The sequence below is a fragment of the Ciconia boyciana genome, chromosome 8, assembly GCF_034638445.1.
Source record: "Ciconia boyciana chromosome 8, ASM3463844v1, whole genome shotgun sequence".
In the NCBI taxonomy this organism is placed as follows: Eukaryota; Metazoa; Chordata; class Aves; order Ciconiiformes; family Ciconiidae; genus Ciconia; species Ciconia boyciana.
This window is the reverse complement of record NC_132941.1, coordinates 67023306-67050274: the sequence shown is the minus strand read 5'-3', so window position 1 is coordinate 67050274 and position 26969 is coordinate 67023306. Positions and strand designations below refer to the sequence as shown.

The window sequence follows — 26969 nt, the reverse complement described above, 5'->3', positions numbered from 1 at the left end:
GGACGTGTCCCACCCCGGCGCGAGGCCTCTGCTCTGGCGTCTGCTCTGGCCCTGCTCTCTCCTCCCAGCTCACACTCAGATAAGCTTTTCTGTGGTTTCCAGCTTCGGTTTTCTACTTGTTTTTCCTCCTCCTTGCCCGCTACTCCTGTCCTCCCTGCATCCCTCTTGGCTTGCTTTCTTAGAGAGTACCAAAATTGGCAGCTTCTGGCATTTACTAGTGTTTTAAACTACTACTTTTTTAAAGCTAATACAGCAAGGGAGCCAATAACCCCCTCACATAAGCTCTTCTACCATTTTATAAAAACTCTGGTGACAAAACTCTGCCTTAGGACCTTCTCCACATCACCGGAGGATGCCCAGCAGGTAACATACGCGTTCAAAACGCCCAGAGCGCGCCGGGGCGGGCAGGCTGACGGCCGCGCGCCGGGGCAGTGCCCACAGCGGGGCCTGGGGCGCGGGGCCGCGGGGGCCGCGCGGGCTGGCCCCTGCCCTGGCGGGGCCACTGCCCCGAGGGTGCCCGTCCCCAGCAGCACCGCGCCGCTGCAGCGGCTCTCGGGCAAGCTGGGACCTGGCTCTCCCCACCCGACTGGTTTGCAACCAGCACGGCGAGTTGCTCAAAGTCTTCCTCCAAATGAGCTCACCTGGCGGCCCTCGGATAAACAGTATTAAATGTGTTTGATGTTTCTCTTCCCAAATACTCTATTATTTGCTATCTTTATGCTCAAACCCAGAAGAAACAAGAAAATTGGAGAAAAAAAGTGCCCAGACAAACCAATCTCCACGATCTGCACCGTGTTCATAGCGGTGATCAGAGCCCGTCACCTTCAGCTATCTCTTTGTAGGGGGCACCTCGGGGGGTAGCCTTTGCTAGACCCCAATCCACAGGCACGTAGCAGGAACGGAATCATTTTTCCTGAGCAGAAGCACTGTCCTGCCGGCCCCGAGCTCGCAGCAAGCTCTCAGTCCCGGAACACGGCAGGATGGAGGAGGCAGAAAGCCACCCCCGTGTCCCCCCCCCGGCTGGCGTCAGGCCAGCTCCTCGCCTGGCGTGGGGCTGCCTGGAGCTGGTGCGACCACCCAGCCGCGGGGTCGGGCTGCAGGCACAGCCCGTGCGTAGGCATGCCCTGCTGTGAGGGCCACCAGCGACGTTTGACATCTACCAGAGCAGGGCACGGGGCAAAGCTTCCCCGACAGTGCTCCGTACGATGGACTGCCTCGCCGCGCAGAAGTGAAGCCATCGCCCTGCGGCTAGGTGTCATGGTGTCGGTAAGTAACATGGACATTTTAGATCAGGCCTAGACACACTGGGGATGGAGCTGTTCATCACTTTTCCTTCTCATTTTGCAAATTTCTTTTTTTTTTTGAAGCCAAGTTTGGCAAAACTGTTAACAGCCATCCCATGGTTTTCAACAGTTACACTATTGTGCTTACTGGCTATACGTCTGATAAGAAGGCATAATTCCTAGACAAATAAATGACAAAGTGTCTTCTACTTGCTTGAAAAGCACCATCAGATTTAAACTTCTTCAAACTCCCAGCTCCCTGCAAACCTCCGAGGCAGGGAGCACGTTCCCCCAAAGCTGCCTCCGAAGGGGCCGGGAGCTCGGTCTGGCACCGGGAGCGTTCGCTCTGCGGCCGCAGCCATCGGGCCGCTCCTCAGGGGCTTGGGGGACGGACGGGGGGAACAGGGGGCCCCCGGGACGGGACACTGGGGAAGGACACTCGTCTCCAGCGCTGCCGTCTGCTCTGACGGAGACAGGTCCCATTTGCCATTCCTGTAGCTCGCAGTCACTAGAGGGGAGGAATTACCCGGGAAGCTGCCCTCACGCTTCGTCTTGAGTACCAGCGTGAGACTTTCCAAAGGGAAAAGTGAAGCCTTGCTCAAGACCCACTCCGTCTCTTCCTCAGAAGGCAGAGGGCCCTTTGGGATTCGGGAGTGTGCGGGAAGCATCACGGGAGTGTCCGTTGCAGGCGAGGGACCTGCAGGACCTGCAAAACGCAGGCGTCCGGAGGCTGACTCCGTGGGCTGTGCCGGGTGCCGTGGGCAAGGGGGATGCGGGGGCCGGCGTGCCGGGGCGGCAGGAGCTGTGCGTACCTGGGAGTTTGCCGAAACCCTCTGGGGAGCACGCATGCAAATTCCCTGGCAGGAAAACCACCCTGAGAGCCTTCCTGCCGGTGTGGGAAACCTCATAGATGGGCTCTGTTCCTTGCTGAAGATATGAGTCAAACAGAGACGGCCCGAAAGGCCTGAAGAGACAGCTTTGATCCGGCTAGAGGCTCCGCTGGTGACTCGAGCGGAGCGAGGAAACGGCGTGCCCGTGTCCGCGCCCTGCCGCACGCCCCGCCACCCCCGGGGAGCATCTGCTCTCGCCTGCGTGCACTGCGCTGAGCATTTCAGGGCTTTTTCTCCTCTGAGTGTTTGTCCTCCCAAAGAAACCGAACCTCTGCTTCGCACGGGGATTAGTCGCTCCTTCGCTGTGGTGCTGCCTCAGCCCGGCACTGGCCTCGTGAAGGTCAGCCGGTACGCGAAGGGGACCACGGTCCCCAGCTCCGCAGAGGGGAGGACACAGGTGTCCCCGAGGGAGAGCCCTACAAGGGGCCTTTGGGGACGCCCGCGCGGCGCCGGGAGGTCGCGGCCTCTCCCGTGCTGCGGCAAAAGCCTCGCTCCTCGCCCCACCTCAGTCCCGGCTTTTCCAGCCCGGCCGCCGGCAGGCAGCGCAGCCCGGCGGGGAGAGGCAGGAGTAATTGCAGGGAAGCCGGGGCGGTTATCGCAAGCGTGGGCAGAGCCTCGGCGCTGAGCAAAGGTTGGCGTCAGCCGGTACTCCAGCCAGGCTGGCGCTGCCCTGAGCGTGCCACCCGAGGGGTGACCTCAGGCTCGCCGGGCTCGGGAATGGGGAGGGTCCAAACCCCTGCCTGCCCAAGGGCGAACGCGTCACTCGCAGAGATAAGCATATCCAAGCATTGCCCTGAAACAGGACTTTTCTGAGGTTAAATGTGTCCCACATTCTACAAAACATTCAGATTCTCACGACGTCTACATCAAAAGCTACTGTAAAAATAAGCAGAATGGTATAGTAAGGTTAACATCAGCAGCAGCAGATTTGAAGCAGAATTTAAAAAGATGTAGGTTTTTCACATTTTAAGCGTGAAACCTCTAGTACCTATTTCTTGCTTGTTTGCTCCATTAAACGGTGCCTTTCCACCCTGCCAGGCAGGCTCCTGCGAGCGAGGCGGCAGGAGGGTAAGCCAGGCGGGAGCTGGAGCTCGGCATCCATCTCCGGGGGGCAGGAGGGCACCGACACCTCCCGACGCTGTCCCCAGCGCCTGGCAGGCTGGGGGTGCTGCGGGACCCGGGCAGCTCCCTCCGAGGAGTGACGCTGGGAGGCAATTAGCAAAACCTCTCTCTTTGCTGTTTCGGAGGCTGAACAGAGTCTGCACAGCAACACACGTCCTGGTTCAAAGCACTTGGCTGCTCTCGGCGCAGACACCAGCTTCACCCCTCGGCGCGCGGCACCTTGAATTAAAAAAGGCTCCATGCAGGGAGAGACAAGCACCTACCCCTACGAAATGGCATTTTATCGCTGTACACAGAGCGACAGAGGGCAGCGGGGAAGACACTGAAAATGTCATTGAACGCAAGGAATTTCTGCATAATACTCCGCTTTATCTTGCCATTTATTATGTCGCTACATAAGTAAAGGACAGTGTTTCCCTGCAGTTTTTTTGTTCTTTGGGTCAGAAATTGTCTTTGCAGTCCGCACGCATACAATGGCTAGCAGACAGGAATCAGAGCTATTATGATATACGACCGTAATACTAATAGGGAGATTTCCACAGTCCATTGGATATACAGTAGGACGAGAACATAATCCATCTAGAAACACAGTGCTACGAGAACACTGGGGCTCTGTGTAAGAAATCACAACCAGCCAGCCAAAAACGGGGCCCAGGTGCCCGAACCCTCGTCTTTTATTGCCTGTCACAAGATAAACTGGAAGCAATGGTGGCAGCGGCCCTGGAGCAGCTCAGCGGAAGGACGGTGCTCTGACAGCGAGAGGGGTTTGTGCCGGGGCTGAGGGGGAGCAGGGCTGAGCCACGGGCAGGGCTCGCTGGAGCTCTGGCCCACGGCCACCGCCGCGATGGGCAGGGACGCGGCCGGATCCCCGAAATGGGCAGGTACGCCACCAGATTGCCCTCCCAAATGCACTTCTGGCAAGGGATTTTTGAATAATTCATTAACTGCCGTAGATTTTAAAAAACCACGCTGAATTGGTAGCTATCCTCATCTTGTTCAGCTGTTTCACTGCACTTTCCACCCCCCCAAAAAAATTACCATTCTTTTAATTTCAAACACAATCAATAGGAAATATTGGTCCATACAGTCCAAGGTTCATCGCTTTCAGGCAACCGCTCATAAATATTCATTAGAGAATTAAAGAGCTATTAACAAGGGTAACTGTTGAGGAGCATTCATTAACTGTCTTCCACAAGAAATGAAATTTGCATTTTTCAGTGTGGAAATCCACTTTGTGAAATGGCACCTTGCATGACAATAAAATGTGAGATAAAACCTGATGTGGAGGCAAGAAACACCCATTTCTGACACAAAGAACGCTTTGGATTGTGCAGCCCAGCCCATTTACGGAGCCGACAAAAGAACGCTTTTGGTGACCCTGACTCTCTCCATCCTGCCCCGAGCGCCTTTCCCGGCCCGGCACCCCGACCCACCTCTCCCCACACCGCAGCGGCCCAGAAACTCCTCTTTTCAGTAACCATGATTCATCCTGATTTGCATATCATGGTCACTGCCTCCGCATTTCCTCTAATTAATTCCCCAGAAAGACGCTTCACCCTGCAGTGCTGTGTAATTATAAGTTTTGTTCATATTTATCATAGCACGAGGCTCACATCCCCCGGCAGGACGGGGTGCCACGGCACATACCCGACGGTGGCTGCCTCCACGGGCAGCTCCCGCCTGCCCCGGCGCAGGCGGCAACGAAGGCGATCGGGCATTTTACGTACACATACGTAGCTTTGCACTTAGGGGCTCTGAGCTTGCTCTCCTGTTGCACACAGGGGTTTTATTGTCATCTTACACCCGGACCTAGCCGGCACGATCACATCAGCGATACCTACCGGTCCCCTGAGGCATCCGTAGGAGAGGGGTAAGGGCTCCAAGGATTTTAGCTAAGAAAACTGGGCAAGGCAGGGTCTCGGAGGGGAGCAGGAGGAAAATGATCATTTTGGGGCCAGCGAAAGCAAATTAACATGGCACACTCTGCTGTTGAGGGCTGCATGCCAGCCACTGCAATAAGAGCTCTCGCGTGTCGATGTACGTGTGCGGCGGCCGTACGGCACCATCAAGACAAACGGCCCTGCTGTGAAGCCGGTAATTTTCCTACAACTGCAGCAAATGGAAATGCATAAGGGAATCCCAGGGGAGGATCTATTACATAAAGCAATTATTTCTCAGCCTGAAAGGCAAGACAGTAATCGCATCCCCTAATGTCTCTCCTAAAGCATAATTCAATAATTAATATTTGCTCTTCGGCATTTGTAAAATAATGGCATCTGAAAACGGGGAACCCGGAGCAGCCTGAGGTTCCCCTCAGTGGGATCATGCATAACACAGGAGTTTTACCCAACAGATGAGGAGCTACTGGACTTTGGCCTGGGATTCCCAGACCCCTGCGGGTCCGAGGGGTCCCCAAACTGCAACCAAAAAAAGCAGGACTGTTCTCAGTAGACAGGAATTCACTTGACTCCAGTGGAGAACTTCCAGGGACCTGTACAAGGAAAGAAAATACTAAAAACCAACACAAGAGGTGGTGTCTTCGCTTTAAGGGTTATTTGATGCTGCAGACTGTTGCCGTGGGAAGGGGAGAGAAATGGGGTTGGTGCAGAAGTTCCCACTAGTGATTTCTCTTTCCCGGGTCTGAATCATTGCGGTGGGCCATTGCTGGAGGAAGAAAAGATCCACTGAGCAATGCCTGACTACTAGAAGCCATGCGGAAAACTGAAGTCCCATTCTGCTGCCATCAAATTAGCCATAAGTTATTTCCTCAAGTCTCTGAATAGGTATATTTAAAACTGCAAACTAACCATGGCCAGAAACTCTCATATTATATTTCTCTGTAAAACCACAGCAAGCTATATATGTGTAAATATATATATATGCATACACACAGAACCCTTTTTTTTTTTAAAATAACGTCTGCTACTATTGTGCAGTGTGTGCTCTCTGTCAACGTTTCACAACACGTCCTTCATGCGCAGGACGTGCGCTGATGGAAAGGCAGTGCCCCAGGTGTTCTCTTCCTCCCAGACCACCATTCGGCCTCCTGGCCGACTCGCCGAGCGCCGGGCGGGGGAGAGCCCCCGGCGCGCCCGGCAGCTGCGGAGCACCCCAAGGCAGCCGCGGGTCCGGCCCGAGCCGCAGGGAGCAAGCAGGGCTCCCCGGACGAGTCCCCTCCGGCGGCAGGGGCCGGCCCCCTCCCGCCTGCGACCCCCGCGCTGCCAGCGGCACTGCGCGTCCCGCTCGGGGCACGGCCGCGCGGGGTTCAGGTGTGACGGCGTCCAGCGAGTATCTGCTGCTCTGCACCGGCACCGTACGACCACACCCAGCCGGGCACTGGGGCCCCGGGAAATAAGTGAATAGAGATATTCCTACTGCTCACAGGCCAATGACAGAGAGCATCAATACGCATATACACATACATTTTGGTCAAAATTGTGTCTCTTTATTCAGTTTTTTCAAAGAGAAGTTTCAAGCCTACATGCTTTCGGGGTAAACCTCCCTAATGGATGAGTAAGTCAAAGCCCTAGAACAAAGGCTGGCAGCAAACAGGATGCTGAGAGTTTATCTGAAGCCATGAAAGTTAGGAAACATTTTCTGACTTTCAGGAATGATTCATGATTTTTACATTTTTGGGGCAGACTTTTTTAGTTAGTCACCGGCATGGTTTCAGCAATAGATTACACTCTCAGAGCCTTTGGCTCGCATTTCTAAATCCAGACTTTGAAACTTTATCCCTGAATTACACATATGACCTATGGAACTCCTTTTTTTTTTTCCCTCTCCCTGAAGATGACGTTAATCTCTATCTGGTTTTAGCTAGCAGAAAAACCTGAGACTTGGGGTGACTTTCTCATCTGTCCCAAGGCACTGTCCGTGGCCCCGGCTGGGACGCTGCCGGGGTGCTCTGGCCGGGCAGAGATGCGGCTCCTGCTGCCGGACGTTGCACGTTTCCTCCAGGCATTGCACTCGCCCAGCCTTTTTACTGCGTTTAAGATCACTGCAAAACACAAGCATAAACGCTGGGATTAAATTAAATCAGAGAAAAGGTAGCATTCAGAGTTAGCTTGACTGAAGACAAAGTTTTAAAGAAATATGCATCACAAATGTTGAAACTAAAGAGTAAGTATTTTGCAAATGTACATCACTTTAAATTCCCCGTCAGCAACAGGGACATCAGGAATCGGGGGAGGCCCCGGTGCCCGCCGAGCCCCGCAGCATTTGAGCAGGTGGCCCCGGTGCTCGGGGATGCCGGCCACCGCTCCCGGTGCCCACCAGCCCCAGGCAGTCATGTTCAAAGGCTTAATTTCAGATCGTGACATGTCACTAATAACGCCCCTGGCACAAAAGCCTGGCGTATGTTACTTTGCCATGCGGAAACATGACACTGCCGTTCTGACTCAGCGTGCTTTACGGAAAGTTGTGGCGTTCAGAGTGATTTAATCTGCTCTTTGGCTACACAGGGAGCAACGCCAGAGATAATCCACACGTTGAAGTAGAGGGTATCTGAGAAAACCTGGTTGGTTGTGAGCAGAAATTTGGGAAATCTGAAGGTATACATTCAATTATTAAAGAAAAACTCAAGGCGTCCCCAGACAATGTGAGTCAGAGATTCACCCCAGACCAGGCATCGAGATCCAAATTAGAGTAATGAACTTAAAATACAACACTTGCAGGTGAAGGTCTCTGTGGGGCTGTTATCGTGTGGCCATGATGCTGCCGTACGGGACCAAATGCCCTCGCAGGTGAGCGTCAGACAGCCCAAGGTACAGGCCGAGGGCAACAGCCGCCAGAGACTTCTTCAGGGAGGAAACCCGGCCACCTCACATGTGGCAACGCTTGATCTAATCCTTCACGACACGCAGCGGAGGAGAAGGAATTTGAGGAGTATTTTATTCCTACCTATTTAGAGAAGAGAACTCATAGTCTACTTCTAATTAGGTTTTGTTATTAAGCTGTTATCTGATGTGGAAAGACAGACTCATATAAAAACGTGCTAGAATGGAAAATCTGAGCGCGGAGAACGTTCCCATGGGGCTTCAGTGAAGGGCCATCACTTGGGGCGAGCAGCAGCCCCCTAAGGGGGTCTGTCCCTGCAGGGTCCCGTGACGCTTGCTTTCTACCTCCTTTCCTCTCCTTCTACACCATCAGGTACAGCCGCGTCCTGGGGCAAGGGACGGTCCCCCGGGGCGCCTGGGACGGTCCCTGGGGCAGCCGTGAGACTCCGCGTCTCCCGAGCATCTCACCCCGCCTCTGCCAGAGACCTGGCCAGCACGACGCCACGAGTAGAGAGGTGCAAGTTTTAGGGATGTTTTTCTGGTGAGACAAGCCCTGACACACAGACGAGCAGCGCTTGCCGCAGTCTTGCTTTTTCCCAGGGAGCTCCCGCCAGCGCTGCAATCCATACAGTGGCCGAAGTCGGGGTACGCGCCCGCGGGTCGCTCCTTGCCGCTCAGGAGGGGGATGGGGGTCCCTGCGGGGGGTGGTCCGATCCTCCCTGCTAATGCACGCCAGCGAAGTCCGCCTGCTCACGAATAACAACCCCCGGCCCCGCGCCGCAGGGTAATCACCGCTGTAGCATCGTCCCTCCCAGCCTCCCTGCCCTCAGCTGGCCCAGCTTTCCCAAGTTCAGAGCAAAAGGTCTCGTAAAAGCCTCGGATTTGGTGAGGCCTTTCCCTAATTGCCCCGAGGGCCACTTTGAACCTCCACCACCCCCTGCTGCAGTCACCCCGCTCGCAGAAGCGCTGCGGCAAATCATCTGGCCCGTCAGCGCTGTGTGCCAGCGGCAGCCCCATCGCGCAGCGCAGGGCGCTCGCACGGTGCGCGTTCCGGTAAGGCCGGGAGCAGAAACTCCCTGATGAGCCTGGTTCTGCCTTCACCACCATGGCTCTGCCAGCTGGGAGCAAAACGCCCCGAGCCACAGCCGAGCCCGGGCGAAGGCAGCGGGCAGGCAGTGGGCAGGCAGCGGGGAGGCAGCAGGCAGGCAGTGGGAAGGCAGGGGGCAGGCAGGGGGCAGGCAGCAGGGAGGCAGGCAGGGGGCAGGCAGGGGCGCAGGCAGGGGGCAGGCAGGGGGCAGGCAGCAGGGAGGCAGGGGGCAGGCAGGGGGGCAGGCAGGGGGCAGGCAGCAGGGAGGCAGGGGGCAGGCAGGGGGCAGGCAGCGGGCAGGCAGCGAGCAGGCAGTGGGCAGGCAGCGGGGAGGCAGGGGGCAGGCAGTGGGCAGGCAGGGGGCAGGCAGCAGCCCCCGGAGCCGCACCAGCACTGTCCACCACCAAGTCGCTGAAAATTCAGTAAATAAAGGGCTGTCATTTTGGGGGACAGAGGGGGAGGCTTATTTTGCTTTTAATAGGAATTAAAACCCAGTCATCTCTTGGCTTTTTCCTTGAAGTAAGATGTTGCATCACCCCAACAGCGTATAAATAACAGTGTAAAGCCAAGTCAATCCATCTACAAGGAAAAAACAGACACCATGGAGAATGCTGCAAGGGTTTCAAATTAGAGTTGGGGAAAATACCTCACTCTTTTAGCTCATAGCTTACACAGAGTTAGGTTTTACAAGTCAGACACAATTTATGTTACAAAAATCTGTAATTCCCCTTTTAGGCCACTCACCCAAGCTGGCAGCTGCTACCAGAGGTACGGCGTATCGTCCCTGGGGTGTTCTGCCGTTCAGAGGATTTCTGACCACCGTTTCTGATTGCCGGGAAAGCTTGTCGCAGAGGGCAACAAGCCAAGTGATAGGTGCTGGCTTAGGTTTAGCAACCTGAAATTCATTCAGGAAATACTTTCTTAGTTTTCCTAAGACTCACTACATTTAAAAGTCTTCATTTCCCCAAATGTCACACATTTTGTCCCTGAAGAAACCCCTGAATGTCAATAAATACCAATAACCTTTATTTGTGAAAAATTTATGCAAAGCCTATAGCCAAATGAATCATGGGTTTTTTTGTAAATAAAAGTGGGAATTGAAAGCTTTTCATGGTAACTAATGCCAAGTGTTTGATGGCACATGTTAAATGAAACATACAGGACTATGTGGGCTGCTTGGTGTTCTCCTTCCTGCTGCTACTGCGATCTGCAAAGAGTTTTTGACTTCCAGAAGCAGCAGCAGCAGCGAGGTGCCAGCAGCGAAGCGGTTAAAGTCCTGGCAGCGCGGGGACACACATGCCGAGCAAATGCATTTCTATTTTCACAAGAGAGAAGGCAATGCAAATATACCAATACTGTTTACACAACAGAGAGGGGAGGGGAATATCTCCATTATCAACTAGTAATTTTTCCAGACAAAGAAGTCTTTTCTGTAGCGCAGTAATCCTCTTATGCACCAACCATATATAATTGACACTTCTCAATTATACACCTACAGAAGCACAAGGTTATTTCTTGTTTAGCTAGTTTTCAAGCCAGTGTGCCAGCTTTCCACATTTTCCATTACTCCACACCTTACGTATTGCTAATGCCCCTGATAGGAAATTACACACACGCTAATTACGGCACGCCGGGCCTGTCTGCGCCGCTCCCGCCGCCCTGCCGGGCTGCATAAGCAGCAGAGCATCAGCGAAAATTCCTCTGCGTTATTCAGGCACGACCACCCTGCTCAGAAATCAGCTTTCGTCTTCCCTGATCGGTGTTCTTCCGTTTCCCCCCGGCCAGGTCTTGCGCAATGACCCCGCGGCGGCCCCGTCTGTGCGATGGTGTCCGCGCAGTCCGAGCCCTTCCAGGCGCTCAGAGGCAAGCGCAGGCGGCCCGTGGAGCGGAGCATCCTCTCCCGCTGTGCCACCCGCAGCCAGCGTCCCCGGGCTGGAGCCGTTCCTGCGGGGCAGGGCACCGGCGGTGGCAGCCCCAGCACCAGGTCCTGCCTCAGCCCCGGCCTCGCTGGCCAGAAGGCAGCAAACGCAGGTCGGAAACCACGAAAGCCACGCCGCCTGGATTTCTTACGGGCGCCAGCTCCCAAACCCTCTGCTCACAGGGGTTTTGCATCACCCTTACGTCTCTTGCGTGAGAGGGGGTTAAAAATGGCTTTGAACTGTGCGCTGCAGAACAGCCAGCGGCCGGGGCCGTCCCTAAGCCCGTGTGTCGGGGTGCCCGGCGAGCCCCGCAGCCAATGGGCCAGCAGCGTCCCAGGCGGGCCCGCGGCTCCCTGCCCTGCGGAGGCCTCCGGGGAACGCGGCGGCCGTGGGAGGCTGCAGCGCAAGACGCTGCCCGACAGCCGTGCGGCACCCGGCTCTGAAGGAACCAGGCTTTGTGTCAGCGTGGCAAAGACCGGGTGCTATTTAAGAAACAAACACCAGGTTAAAACCGTTGTGGCAAAGGCGGCAGTTCTGCCCCAGCCCCCCGTGCGCCCGGGGGCTCGCCCAGCGCCCGCCCGGGGCCCCGGCACTTCCCCAGACGTCTGCACGCCTCCCCACGCGCCCGCGCCGTGCAGGGGGCATACTGCGCGTGGCAGCTTTGTGGGTAGTACACTCGCGCGCTTCGCACTTTTCCCATTTTTTGTGGTGCCCTTTCGCACACCAAGAGGGGAAAACAAGCTGCAAAGGTGTAAGCCCTTTTGCTCTCTATTAAGAGAAGAAGCGTGCTTCAGGTAGGGAGGAAAGCGGGAGCCCCACCCCACCTTTTGCTCAGCTGCTGTTCACGATCCCCACCTCGGTTGTTACCCCGCACCTTCTGACCAAACGGCCGCCCCGCCGGGCTGCCTCGGAGCGCTGTTAAGCAAGGTCTCCAAAATGGTCTGGGGCCCAAGGTTATACGTGGCATTGCAGGGGGCAGCTTCTCCCTGCTCCGGCCGGGACGGACTGCTGCGAAACGGGTGGCCGAGTCGGTGTCTGCCATTGACTCACTGGCCCCCTAGCTCAGACGAGGGGTGGGGGGCTGAGGCAGCCATCGCTGGAAAAGCACGGGGAGCTGGCGGCTCTGGTGAGGCCCCACGCCGCAGCGTGACGGCTCTGCCTGCACCAGCCCCAGCCCGCGCCGGCGGCAGAGCGGGCTCCGCAGTAAAGCGGTTTCTGAGCACGGCGTCGCTCCGCGTTTGGCCGTGGATTTTGGCTCCGCTCGCGAGGGCTGCTCGCCGCCCGCGAGCTCCTGGCTGCGCGCAGGGCCGGCACTGCTCGAGCGCAGGACTGGTGCTGGGAAAATGTGCGCCCAGATGGTAAAAATCCATTTTTCTCTGTGTGTGTGTTACTGGTGGTTTCAGTAAATAAATAAAGTTAGTGCAACTGAATTCAGAGATAGTCCTCATAAATGTTCTGTGCTCTGTGAGCGGCCTGGAAACGAGCTCAGTCAGAACTGGTAAAAGCCCCTGAAACGGCTTATTCACCCCCTTCCCCAGCCCTACGCACACACACAGAGCTGAACTCTGCTTTCATCAGAGGATTCATACACGTTCCTTCTATCATCAACAGAAATCAAGGGACTCATTACTTAAAGGCACTGAGCTGCACTGTGTGCAACAGACCCGTGTTGGCTTAAGGAGCCCAGGGTTTATTTTTAGACCCATTTATACGTCTCTCACTTTAATATCTCCTTGTTTAATCTGTTTTTGCACTCCGTTCTGACACTAGCGATAGGCAAAAAAATAATCAGGTTTAAAAACCCCATCCCCAAACCCCGACACCGCGTGTTATTGACCGCAGCAAGAGCAAACGCAGACACGGAGGAAACTATTTATAGCTCAGATAAACAGGCAGAGGTTTTGCTTAACGAAAGGAAATGGAAAAATCGCGCTCAGACATAGACCTTGAACGCGTTGCCCTTGCCTGGGCTCGGGAAGGCTGGCGGGTTCCCGCTGTCCCTGCCATGGGATGGGGACGGGGACAGGGACCTGGTCCCCGCGGCGCGGCTGGGGACAGGGATGGGGATGCGGGCGCTGCAGCCGCTGCTGGGCACCAGCCGGGCTCTCGGCTGTCGAGTGTTTCTGGTTTTACACAAATGCTGAGTGGGAATTTTGTTTCTGCCCTCAAAACTGGATGGGAGAAGACAGCGATGTCCTGCCCCAGCCTGCAGAGGATTGCTGCTGCGTGACTCACGGGAGCGGAAGGGCTTTAACCTGCCTTCGGCAGGGACTAGCGGGAGGATGCCTGGGGCACTCTTTGGCCAGACTAGCAGGAACAAAGGTATTTATTCAGAAAGTAAAACATATAGAGCACAGCTCTGTGTCACATTAACTTTGAACAACCCTAAACGCATTAAGTAGAACTAATCCAGATGAGTTTTCCAGGGAGAAGGAATACACAGCAAATACGTCTCCACCAGGGGTTTTCCTCAGATTCTGTGCCCTGAGACTTTTGGAGATCAGGGTTTTTATTTTATCCACCGTTTTGCATCAAAGAGGCCCAGCTGGGGCCAGCTGCCACAGCAGCGCGGGGTCTGCTGAGCGGGGGGCCGTGGGGAGGGCAGCCCCGGGCAGCCCCGGGCAGCCCCAGGCAACCCCATGGCACAGCATGGCACGGCACGGCATGGCATGGCACAGCATGGCATGGCACAGCACAGTATGGCACGGCATGGCACGGCACAGCATGGCACAGCATGGCATGGCGTGGTGTGGCACGGCATGGCACAGCACAGTATGGCACGGCATGGCACGGCACAGCATGGCACAGCATGGCATGGCGTGGTGTGGCACGGCATGGCACAGCACAGTATGGCACGGCATGGCACGGCACAGCATGGCACAGCATGGCATGGCGTGGTGTGGCACGGCATGGCACAGCACAGTATGGCACGGCATGGCACGGCACAGCATGGCACAGCATGGCATGGCGTGGTGTGGCACGGCATGGCACCGCCCCAGCAGCCGCTCCCCGGTGTACCCCGTGCCGGCAGGGCCCGGGGTGCGGGGTCGGGGCCAGCCGTGGGGGATGGCAGGATGCCCCGTGCCTGTCCGGCAGCAGCGGTAGCGGCGTGTGACGCTGTCCAGGCTTCCCAAAACACCGCCTGCAGCGTCCGTCCCCATCGCCCGGTTTGTTCTGCTCGTCAGGAGCTCCGGGCAGGGAACGCGCTTCTAACTGAAAATAAGCCGACTGCGTTCCCATTTTCTTAGCCCACTTGAAGCCAGCTTGAATCAAGTTGGAGGGTTAATCCCTGAATTTCAGGCCCAGGGAACAGGGCTGTGCTAATTCTTTCCTGCAGATTTGCTAATTTGATTTTTCTTTTCCTGAGACATCAAAGCTGAACCTCCAGAGGAGAACTTCCTAATCAGCAACGAGAAAAGGAAATCACTTATTTAGTGGGAAGGATGTAGACATACCAAAGGGAAACATTTCCATATTCTTTTTATAGCTATGAAAAACAACTTTAAAGAGTGAGTCCCCTAAAATCTATTTTTATTGCAAAGCAATGGAGCTTTGGGACCCTTCAGTGTAGTCGCCTTGTTCTCTGTACCTATAAATGAGAACATCGATGAGATGAGGTGAAGTGGAACATCTTTTCCTTGTTCAAAATATTTTACATTATTGATTGGAAGAGGAGGAAGGAAGCCAGGAAGAAGCAAAGTACTTGTGAAGAGTGCAAAGCCAACCCTTAGATTAAATCTCCTGAGCACTCAGTCAGTCCTGCAGTTTCTACGTGGCCCGTGAACATTTTTTGGACTCTCTAACTCCAAAGAAATCCAAGTTTAGACCCCCAGGAACCCATCGTTGTACAGAAAAGCTAGCCTGCAGTGCACAGCAAAGTGTTGGCCAGATGAGTCTCCAGTGGAAACCACAACTTAATTATATAAGAAATGATTAAAAAAGTGTAAATAGTAGATCTGTATAAGGCTATTTCCCTGCTAACAAACATCTGCCTCTTGCTATGGACATAGTAGTCCAGCTACTTGTTGTTGGGTCTTTTCACAATTCTCCAACAAATTTTGCCTAAATGTACTGCGACTTCGGGGACTGCCAGAAGATTCCAGATGTAGTCCAAAACCTGAATTTTAGCACCAACTAAAGCTCTCATCATAGCCACAGGAAAGACAAAAAAAAGCCCTGGGACCTATGCAACAACAGAAGTGAGGCCAAGCGACTCATTACTGCATGAACTCCGCAGACGAGCCAAGGAGGATGCTGGAGCAGCTCTACGGTTGCTCCTTCCCCAGCTGGCCATGGCACAAAGCGGTAAAAAGAATCAAATCTGGTTCCATTTTCTAGAGGTCAGAACGAGCCCATTTTCCACAGTTTTCTGCAGTGCTTTATACCCTTGGATTTTATCCAATCCATTTTAAAAGCTACTGCTGCTTCCAAAGCTGGCCTGCTGGCGAGGCCGCCCCAGGGCGTTCGGGCACTGACAGGCGCAGGGCTGCGGCCCCCCAGGGATGGCTGTCCCCTGCCCCAGCCCCACGCCGCCGGGGACCTCGCCGGGCAGAGGCTGCTCTGCGGAGCGGGCGCGGACATGCCAGCCGCTGGTGGGGAAGAGCTGTGGCACCAATGCTTCGTCAGCCGGCGCGACCGGGCATCCCTGCCTGCCAGGCTGCAGCCTCCAGCCCTTCCTCCAGCTGCAGTTTTGCCCTTGGGACGTGTTTTGGCAGGTTGCGGGGCCCGTGGAGCAGTGGTTAATGACTTCGGGGTGCTGCAGGGGCTGCCATGGTCTGAAAGCTGCTGGGACACATTTTAGCCTTGCACAAATGCCTGCGATAGCCATAGATTTAAACCGGAGTTTTAAACTGGACTTTTCCTTGGGACCGGCGCCCTCCAGGACCGCCCAGTCAGCCCCCGTGGCTGCCAGCTTTTATGGGGGGAGGTGGCCATGCACGCCCCAAGAGAGATCTGCGGGCCTCAGCACAGCGTGAACGCTGACCGTACAGCACTCCTGACTGTTCCCAAGAGCAGCGTTCCCCGCGGCTGCTTGTTTCCACCTTTCGCTCTGCGCGGGTTTGCACCCTCGCCCACGTCCTCGGCACCGGCCGCTGCCTCTCCTCCTCCCATCCCTGCACAGCCCCGGGCTCTCCCAGCGTTACCACCCCGGGGCAGGCGCACGGACGGGCCGGTCCCCACCGCTGTGGCCGGCATGACGGAGCGCTGGCCAACAGCCACCCACTGTGGGGACGGCCGTCGGTTCTTGCAGAGGCATCCCCGAGGCACGGCAGTGAATTTCCAGACTAATTCATCTACTGCACAGCAGTTGATGGCAGCACCGTTAATCCCAGCCAGAGTCGTGAGGACATAAAATTTACCTCTTCTTTTATGATGTCAATTTTCAAATATTAAATTAGGGCCACCTAATTTAAGTCAGCGGGTACAAAGGTGCTGTTGGCAGGGTGGTCCAAAACGGTGCAAGTTCGGAGACGCTGCCACGGTCTGCTGGAAATGACCGAGCTGTCTGTTGGCATGCCCGGTCGTTTTGGTTTAACCACTCTCTGCCAGCAGTGCCACTTCAGTGGACGCTGGAGTTGCTTAGAATCTGAAATGCAGGAGGACAAGGGCACGATGCTTACAGGACAGTCACACTGAATTTAATAGAGAATGAAAACGTTTCCAAAACAGGAGGTTCGCGTGCATAGCACTGTGTAGTTAATTACAAAAAGGTGACATTCATTTCTGCTTATTTTACAGCAGTATCATCTCTGTTGCTTTTAATGGGCTTTGAGACCAATTTCTACAAAAATCCTAAACTTTCTTTGCAACGCTTGCTAAGCTGAGTGCTTATTCCAAACACAAAATACAGCTGTATAAATTACACATTATTTAGTGACTCATAAGAAAAACTGTTAACAGTGAGGGGTGGCTAAGAAAATAATTACACAAGAAATCCTGCAAATTGGAAACATCGCGGGACACTCCCAGCATAAATCTGAAGGCCTGAAACGAATCTCAGCAGCCCCAGGCTTTTGCTGAGGGTGGGCGGCAGCGGGCTCGGGGCCAGGCGCTGGGTGCAGGGTCCGTCGGTGCGATGGGGCAGAGGCAGCAGCAGCACCGGGAGCCCTGCCAGGGACTTCCACCCTCTGTCCCCTCCGCAGTCGCTGAGCCCTGGGAGCGCAGGGCAGAGCTCCTGGCTGGAGGCACAGGGAGCGTTTCACCGCTTGAAGCCCACAGGGTGTTTAATTTCGGAAGTTTCATGACACTCGCCCTAATCCGCAGCGATTGCAGTGCCAGGCAATGTTTGGGATGTCACCCAGGTGTAAGGAGTCAGGCGTCCAGGTGGCTGAATGAGTTCAGTCCTGTTTATTTTAGCCTGGTAGTCAGGGCAGGGCTGAGCTGGCCGCCAGCCACGCCGGGGAGGTTGCTGAATTCCCAAGCCTCCCTTTTATTTACCAAAATTTCTCCAAACGGTACGTGAGCTGGAACTTCCCCAGGTGTCTCCTGGGTGTCTCTCACCCATCACACTGCATAATAACACCACGGTGCTAAAAAACCCCAAGAAGCCAAAGAGCTGACAGGGTTGTAAGGTGCCCTTTCAAACACCCTCCTCCTAAACTGCTGTCTTTAAAAGCGAGCGTCTCCTTTGAGGGGACGAGGCTGTGCCAACGAGCCCGTCCCTGCTGGGTCTCATGAGGTGCAGGGACCTCCAAGGCCGCCTCGTCTTCAGCCCCTTCTGCCCCGGCCGTGGGAGGGTGGTCGTGGGCGAGCGTGGGGGCTGAGCAGGCGCAAGGCAGAAAAAGGGAAGGAAAGCCCCTCATGAATCTAAGAGCAGCCTGGAAATCGTCGGCTCTGGGTTTGCCATCCATGGGCAGCGGTGCCCGTCTCGCAGCAGGGCCGTGGCGGGCTGGGCTGCGGTGGTGGGTCACGGACCCCGGCCTGCAGCAGCCCCCGCTCCCGCTGGCCCAGCCGTCCCCCGGCACCGACAGCCCCCGCTGCGTCCCCAGGAGCTGCAGGGAGGACAGGCCTCCCTCCTGCAGCTGCAGCCCGGCCTCGCGCCTGCGCGGGCCGAGCGCCGAGCGGGCCCTGCCGCAATTAACTGGCTGCTGGGAAGGCATTTCCCGGGGAAATAGGAAGCCGGTTCATGAAGGATCACCCAGCCGGCTCCAAACCCCTGCCCCAGCGTCAGAACGGCCTCAAGTCGTTGGAGCAACCAGGCCAGGCTCGGCTGAGCATCAGCGTCGCTACCGAGGGAAAGGCAACGCCGCCTGGAGAAAAACGGGAGAAAACGAGTGACGACAGCCGGGGACACTGCAAAGAGGCAGCAACCTCGATTGCTTGGGGTAGGGACGCTCACTAAAGGGATTCCGCAGCTTCACATCTCTGCTTTAGTCTCAGAAGTACTTTGATGTGATGGCTTTGCCCGTATGTTGCCAGCAGCGCCGGCAGTGCCGCCCCGCACTGCTGCTGCGGGGCACCCCTGCAGCCAGCACGTTCCCCTCCTCTGCGACGTCCCGTTCCACACCCGATGAACTGGAAGAACAGCAGCCGCACCAGGGGCCAGAACTGCACATTTGCTTTGGTTTCACCTCAGCCTCCTTTCCCAAAAGGTGGTTGATGTGTCACAGAGTTTTGGACATACTAAGCTATAATTTCCTATACACAAGTTAGAAATTTTTATAGCTGCACAGGGAATAGGATGGACTGCAGGCAAAACCGAGAGCAAATGCATTCTTTTTTTGTAACAAAACCAATGACTTCACTAAAAGTATAATACGCCATCTTTTCCTCCGTTGGGAAAGTACCATTTAGACTCCAGCTCCTTCCCGAGTAAGCGGAAAGAAGCGTGCCCAGCGCGGGAGCACGCGGGGGACAGAGGGGAGGAGGACGGTTCCTCCAGGTGGGTGCAGAGGCTGCTCCGGGATGCGCTCGGCAGCGCAGCAGTTCCCAGCTGGTACAGACCACGGAGGTGAGCGACCAGAAATAACCAAGCTGGTTTTTTTTTCCCTTTTTCTCATTTCACTCACATCCAAAAGCAGCATCCCAACTATTTTCCATGGTCTTTAACCTATGCCTTCACCAAGGGTCGGCTGCATTTTCCAAGTTGGCCTGCAGTCTGAGCTGCCTGAGCTCAGCTCAGGAGTCGACCCGTGGGCCTCAGCTCCCCTGCCCATGCTGCTCCTGTGTCCCGCCCGTGCTGCTCCCATCCCCTGCCCGTGCTGCTCCCCTGTCCTGCCCGTGCTGCCCCCACCCCCTGCCCATGCTGCCCATGCTTTCATTTAAGCAAAACTGCATTTTCCCTCAAAGCCCCAACCTCCTTTTTCACAGGAAAAAGATTTTCAATGAGCTCCAATTCAGCTTCATTACAAAAAACGTCTATTTTACACTTTGCAGTAAGAAAAAGATTGTCATCATTTTCAAACAGACTCTTAGCTTTGTTAATAGTTCATTATTATTATTATTATTATTTCCTTCTCTTACAACTCTCGGTATTTGAGCTCACCTTCTAGCTGGTAACACTCAAGCTCTGGGGCCAGCAATTAAGATAAAACGGGGAAGCTGCAGAAGCCAGCCTGGGTAAATGTGCTTGTTCTGGCTGAAGGAAACGCTCGCCCGACTGCTCTGTTATCCCCATCCAAACGCATAGGAAGAGGTAAGGGTGGGTGAAGTGGATGAAGTCTCCCACTGCATTCGGGAGGAGCGGCACTTCTCCGGGCGCCCAGCAAGCTGCTGACGCGCCGGCACTGCCGGGGCAGTGAGATTTCGCTCCAGTATGGCTGGGGGCTTCTGAAAATTTTGCACCGATATCCAGGTTCTCCTGGGAATCCTTCATTCCCTGGCAGGAACTCCCCCGTCATAAACCAGCAGCGGGGTGGCTATGGAGGAGCAAACGGGCTGCGGCACCCTGTGCTCCAGGGACCGGCCCCAAACCAGGCGCGCCGCTGCCAGCTGACGGAGCAGCCTCCTCTGTCCTGGCGCGGGTGTTTGATTACTCAGATATAATTGGCCAGGGCTCGCGTAGCCGCAGATGTTATAAATGGACACAAAATGATCCAGCCAAAGTTTTTCTTTTTATTCTAGCCAACCTATTTGTTTAAATCTTCTGCATAAGTGAATTCCAGAGAGATACAATGCTCTGCGAGAAGAACATTTCTTCTGTTGGTTCTAAATGTACCGACCTTTCCGTTTGTACTTGGCCTTTTGAAAAATACTGCTGTTAATTATTATCATTACTGGATCATAGAAAAAGTCTTGAATTTTAACCATTAAATTCAACTGAGAAAGAAGAGTAACTCAAAGCCTTGGAAAATTACATGGATCTCCAGTGCGACTCTTTGAAAGACCTATTAAAAAAATCTACTTAAAAATGCATTATACTCTCTTAGCTTGTTTTGATCATTTAATTCAATTGGTTTGTCCTTGGAAATCAATAGACCACAAAGAAAATACACTTCTATTTTCCACAGCTAATGCAGAATATGTGAATAAAAATAATTATCAAGACCACCAGCCAGGTGGAAAATTCTGTTCATTTTATCTCCGCAGTGACAGCTGGAGTGTCACACACATTCAGACATATGAGAAATTCACCTCTGTTCTGTTTAATCCTCTTCAGTGGCAGTACCGTGGTGTCACTGCCCCTCGGCAGAGCAATGGCACGCTGACTTCACTGACACAAAGCACATTCTCTGCCTATATTGCATTTAGAGCCCAACAATAAAACCTGCCCTTGGGATCGATCATCAACAGATGTTTGACCGCACAAGTACTTTAGGTATCACTAAAAAAACCAACCAACCAAACACCACCCAAAAAACCCCAAATCACGCTGACTGCTCTGACCACAAGCAAGAGCAGCGGCGTCTGGAGCGGGCTTCAAGCGTGGGTCCTGTACTGAAATTGTGAGGCCGACGGTGTTGAAGTTTGAGGCAAACTCACGCCCAAGTGGAGCAGTGCCAAGGTGCAGAGCTGAGATCCGGGGAGCGGGAAGGAGAAAACTGACCGGGAGACCTCCCCGAACGGAGACCAGAGCTGGCCTCTGCCGGGATCCTCGAGACCAGGGCGCGCTGTGGCACCTTCGACTGCTGCTCTGCACCAAACAGGAGGAAAGAAAAAGCCTAAAAAGTAACGGTCCCCGAGGGAGGTGCAGCAGTGAGGAAGCTCCTTGGCGATCCCTCGGCCAGATCGCTGCTCTCCACTGGGCTCTGCACGCCTGCACCAGGGCAGCCTGGGAGCAAGGCTGGACAAGGCTGAGGGCTCGGGACCGGCCAGTCGCGATGTGCGGCCGGCGGCCACGCTGGCACAGCCGTGCGGCATGGGGGGCTGCGCTGGCACAGCCGTGCGGTACGGGTGGCTGCGCTGGCACAGCTGTGCGGTATGGGGGGCCGTGCTGGCGCAGCCATGCAGTATGGGTGGCTGCGGTGGCACAGCCATGCGGTATGGGGGGCCACGCTGGCACAGCTGTGCAGTACGGGTGGCTGCGGTGGCACAGCTGTGCGGTACAGGGGGCCGCGCTGGCACAGCCGTACGGTACAGAAGGCCATGCTGGCACAGCTGTGCAGTATGGGTGGCTGCACTGGCACAGCCATGCGGTACGGGGGGCTGTGGTGGCACAGCCGTGCGGTACGGAGGGCCACGCTGGCACAGCCGTGTGGTACGGGGGGCTGCGCTCCGGGCCACGGCTCGCTCCACGCTGCCCGAGCTGCTCCTGCCACAGGAACCAGGTCGCTGCCCAGGCAGGAGGGTCCACCGCGGGGCAAGCACCGTCCACAAACTCTTCAACGCAGCCAGGGTGTCACGTGTGGGTGAGCGGGTTCAAGGCTCAAAAGTACCAACTGTCCATTATTTTTGGATCATTCTTAAATTTTACATATATTCGTAACTTGGCACTAAGAGGCTCCCACGCTGAGCATGTACAAACAGGCAGGTGCTACAGAGAGCATGGGGGGACGAGCACGTACACTTGTAGCATATGGGACCAGGTGCCCATTAGGTTTCTTTACACATACTACCATTGTAGAGAATGAATCGTAAGGAAAGCAAACACTCCAGCCTCACATTCCCTGCACTGCTGAGTGGGATGGTTACTCTGGCTTTTATTGCTAGAAAATCTTTCTTTTCATGCCCTTTGAAACTGTGTCCTTTGAACTACAGTGCTTTCGCTAACACTGCTGGTCAGATCACACTCCCAACAGCTGAGAAATTTGAGATTTAATTTCAGGCTTCAAGGGAAACTTTCGTTGCAAATCAATGTGCTTTAAGCAAGATATACCCGGAAACTCTAGTAAAAATCAAGATCTGCAATTTCCCCCCTAAGCTTTCAATACTCTCGTACATCTCAGCAGATTTGCAATATTTAGAAATAGTTGTTGCTGCCACTGAAAATAAAAACCACAGCATATTTGGCCATCACATACACATGGCTAAATATAACACCTGATGGAAACCGGCAACAAACAAGGTGGTTATGGCATGGGATAAAACCAAGAGACAAAAAACCCTTACCCATAAATAAACAAACAAGTAAATAAAAGGTAGTCACTTTTCTTTTCCAAGTTCCCACAGTATATTTCAAAATAGCCATTTCTGTGAGTGACTGTGGAATTTGCAGAGAAAATTAAAAAGATTTTAAGCCAGCTAGTATGCAGAGGTACGGGTGGGTAAGCCACGTCCAAGCTCTCCAGCCGTGCTTCGCCATCACACACGGCTGCTCTGATCTCCATTGCTTCGGGTTTGCTGGCGGGGAAGGCAAACGCACTGCACGGGCGTAGAAAGCGGGGCGTGGGGCGGCCGTTTGACCCGGACCCCGAGAGCCGTGCCCAGGCGCGAGGACCCTGGGGTCCCCGTGTGCCCTGTGGGTGCTCAGGGCCCCCTCCACGCTCCCGCTGCTCTCTCTTGCTTTGGGAAATAAAGCACCTGTGTGCAGAAAGGGAGACCCGGCCGGTGTCACGCATGTGCCCCACGCATCGAGCGTGCGGTTGCTCGTGCACCGTGCTCCCCGGTGTCCTGCTCCCCCGGCCAGGGTCTCCAGGACACGGCAGCAGGACATCAGGCCGGGCATTGGGGACCTCTGGTGCCACGCCGCTGGGGAGCCTGCGGGCATAGACACCAGACCCCTTGTCCCCAGTGCGGGGCTCGCTCCCCATGCCCACCCGCGGGCTGGGACCTGCCCAGCTGTGCCCTTTGCTGGCTGCGTGGCAGACCCACGCCTGGGCAGCTGGAGCAGAGCGAGCGCGGAGGGCTGGCTGTGCCGGGGCCGTGGGGCCGTACTGCCCCGACTGCGCATCTCCATCGCTCGTCATCGGCCAGAAGCGGAGGTCTTCTTGAGAGCTTAAGAGTTCAAAGTGTTTTCCACCTCTGCCACAGCCCCCCGAGCAGCAGCCAAGCACTTGACTGATGCGGCCAACTGCGGTCAGATAATGCAGTTTCGGGGCCGGGAGCGTAACGGTGTCCTGCTCGGCCGCAGGGACAGGAGCAGGGACGCTGGGGCAGGGCCAGCGCCCACCTCCACGGACACCGGTGGAAGCTTTTCCTTTGGGACCTGGTTTCTGAGCAGGAGTCTAAGTGAGAGCGAGCAGTAACAACCACATGTTGAGCATTAGTCTGGAGAGCAAAGCTTGTTTTGTCTTCTTACGGAAAGCCCGTGCAGTTAATTCCTTCACTGCCGCAGAGGCACAGTTTGCTCATCCCTGTTACAGTGGGAGTATTTTTCCCATGATAGCCTTTGAACTTGGGCTGCGTTAGGCACCAGAAGCATTCCCTGTGCTGGAAGCAGTTGCCAGAGCTGACATTTATGCTTGCAGTCGTGCCTGCACAGATGCAATTTCTAACCTCGATCTCCTGCTCCAGGGGAAACACCTGCCAGCAACCGACGGAGCCGCCTTCAAGGGTCTCCGAGCAATCCCGAGCGATGCTGTTCCTCCCACGCGCGGGGCCCGAGCCAGGTTTGGGGAGGCAGCTGGCAGCCCCACTCACGTTGCCGCTGGCCCCTGGTGTGCAGCACGCCCAGCACCCCACCGCAGCGGGGGCACGGGGAGCTCAGCTGCTGCCGCACGTCCGCTCATCGGCGACACGCATTTTCTGTTACGGCAGAGCCTATTTTAAGCTCACCTGTTGTGGACAGTATCCACAGCAAGCTCAAAACCCAGCATTTTTTAGCATCTCTGCAGCGGAAGGGGCATGGAGGCCGGCACCCTCCCTCGCCTGGTATAATTTCCAATTTGCAGGGGGCAATTGAGGCACAGGGACATTCAGTGACCATCGGCGTCAGAAGCTAAAAGCTGTTGGTGGCACTTACAGTGCATCTGTCACCGAATACTGCAGCACCCGGTCCCTGCCCGGAGCTCTGAGCACCAGCCAGAAAACCTACACCAACAAACCAACCGTCTCCTCTTGTTTCATTAGCGCTCATTAGGAGGGTTTGCAATGGCGTGTGGGAAGTTCTGCCAGCTGGATGTGGTATTTAAATATCACAAGTATAGCACACACACGCACGCGCGCGCACACACACGTGCACGCACAAAATAACCACAAAATTTATCACAAACAAGCATCTGCCTCGGTGAGCTCACATCCATGGAAAAAGAAACTGGTCACGCGAAGAGTCACAGCCAAGCTTTAGGTTTCCGTGTCCCCCCAGTGCCCCCCGCAGCTTACCCTCACTTCAGAAATACCCTCAGATGAACAAAAATGAAACAGCATTGGCCCTGGGAAACAAAGCTGTGCGTGTCTTTGGAGGCTGAAGGCTTCCCCACTGCCCTCCTCCGAATCAGCCGAAGGAGTCATCTGATGGCAGTCAGATGCTGCCAGTATTTTTAGAGGGGCTATTATGCATTAGTTCAGGACTCCGGCGATGGAAAAGCATAGGCAAGTGCTCTGAATGCCCTTTTCTCTGCCAGCTTTCTCCTGACTAAATTTTCAAGCCACTTCTGTGCCATATACGTCAGTTATATACTGTATTAATGAGGTCTTCCCCGACCCTCTGTTTGAAGTGCTCCTCTAACAAGCACAGAAACGTTAAATTGCGGAGGCGGGCGAGACCTCGCAGCGCTCTCAGGCACCGGTGCTTTGTGCTCAGCTTCCTTATGGGGGCACGAACAGCATCAGGCGTGCCCCGAGGCACAACTTCAGGGGGTCCCGCAGCCCATGCCTTGCTCTTTTTCTGCCATCAGGATGTTTTACCAAACCCCGGCGCCATCGTCCCCGTGACAGCCCGCCCTGAACCTGCAGCTGGGACCACGGCCTCTGGCCTCGCTGCTGCTGCTGCTGCAACACCGCCGGCAGACCCACAGGGGTGTGCACACGTCTGCACACGCGTGCGCACGCACACATGCATAAACACACATGCACACACACAGGCGCACACACACGCATGCACACATGCACACACACGTGGACACGCATGCACACACGCGTGCACGCACATGCGCACACGCCCAGCCATTGCAGCTGATCCGGGAGCTCGGGGCTCTCCCCGTGCCGTCACCCCAGCAGAGGGGCAGGGGCTGGGCTCCCCTGCGCCCGCGCTCGCGCCCAGCGCGCCCCTGCAGCCGCCCCTGCGGCCGGGTCCCAGCGCTCCGCTGAGGGGGGCCAGGAGGAGCGGGGGGCTGGCTCCGCGTCCCCACTCACCCTGAACCAGCAGGCGCTGCCTGCTGCAAAATCCCCGCGCTCCCCAGAGCTGGTCCGGCAAGATTTTTGCCTGTATTTCTCACAGTAATGTTTGTAACCTGAATTAGGCCATTGCAGCCCAGAAAAGGAGAGGTTTAGTAAAAAGCCTTCTGTGTTCCCCAAACCTGATTTTAACTCCCTGCAGGGCAACGGCTTCTCTGACTGCGTCGTGCCCCCGCCACGCCGTGCCGGGTGAGCCTTGCTGCGATGCCCGGCGGTGGCAGCGGGGCCAGCGGGGTGGCACCAGCGTCTGCCTTTCCTGGATGCTGTGAGTCACTAACGGTGTCGTTCCCAACACGCAGGTGACAAATACTGCGGGAGGGAGAGCGGCGGGTTTGTCTCTGACGAGTGAGTTTTGAAGTGAAGAGTCTGGCTGCAGGGCGGATGTCTCACCTCCTCAGGAAGCCCGGCACTCCGCACCTCCGTAGGAAACGGCCCCGCTCCCTGGGGACGCCGTGGACACGAAGCCCCACTGCCCCTTCCACGCCGCACGGCGTGGGGCAGGTGGGCATCGCCGCCGCTGTGGGGGCATCGACGCAGCCTGCGCAAGCAAGCGATTCCCCGAGGAGCAGATGGGGCCGGTGGCAGGGACGAGTAGCGCAAGGCGCTCCAGCTACCTCGGGTCTGGCCTTCAGCCCTGGCCTTCAGCCACCATCCTCTGCCCGGGACCTCGCAGAGCTGGGCACAGGGCATGCGTGGTGCCCCGGTGCACAGCCTTGGGCAAAACATTTTTAGGCCAGAGATCTGAGCTTGAACAATAAGTTTTGAAAGAAGAATGTTGACCAGGCCTGATAACGATTTGTACAGCCGTTTGTACAGGCATCAGTCAAACGTTTATTCTGTAGCTCTCAAAATAGAGGGAGCATCATACTGCGCAGGACTCGAACCACTCCACGCGGGTGATTTAAGGTTGCATCTGGAGGGAGGTGAAATGCCACACTACGTTTAAAGCATCTGAGGGGAAAAAAACACCCCAAAACTGGTTTTGCATATCACACAGACTCAGTTGCTGCATATGGGAACAAATGGGGGCTGTTTTTTTGGAAGAAAGACCATTTCTAAGAAGTAATTGCTTTCCCTGTCCTAGTTTCTCTTAATCATAGGCAGGCTCGTGACGGGTGTTTGGGAAGAGGGGTGCACGCCAGCCGCAGTGGCTGCTGTTGTGCGGGGGAGCTGGCGCTTCCCCGGGGAACGCTGCTGCGGAGCAACGGCCTCCTGCTGCAAAACGGCATCCTCCATCC

General features: G+C 55.5%; 1 protein-coding gene across 1 annotated transcript in view; it reads right to left on the bottom strand.

Moving 5' to 3' along the window:
• Positions 1-6745: 6745 nt before the first annotated feature.
• PWWP2B (PWWP domain containing 2B) overlaps positions 6746-26969 on the bottom strand; it is a 66954-nt gene continuing 46730 nt past the window's right edge. Inside the window, exon 3 of the mRNA XM_072870041.1 lies at positions 6746-7295. The gene's annotated coding sequence lies outside the window, so the exon portion shown is untranslated. The remainder of the gene's footprint in view (positions 7296-26969) is intronic.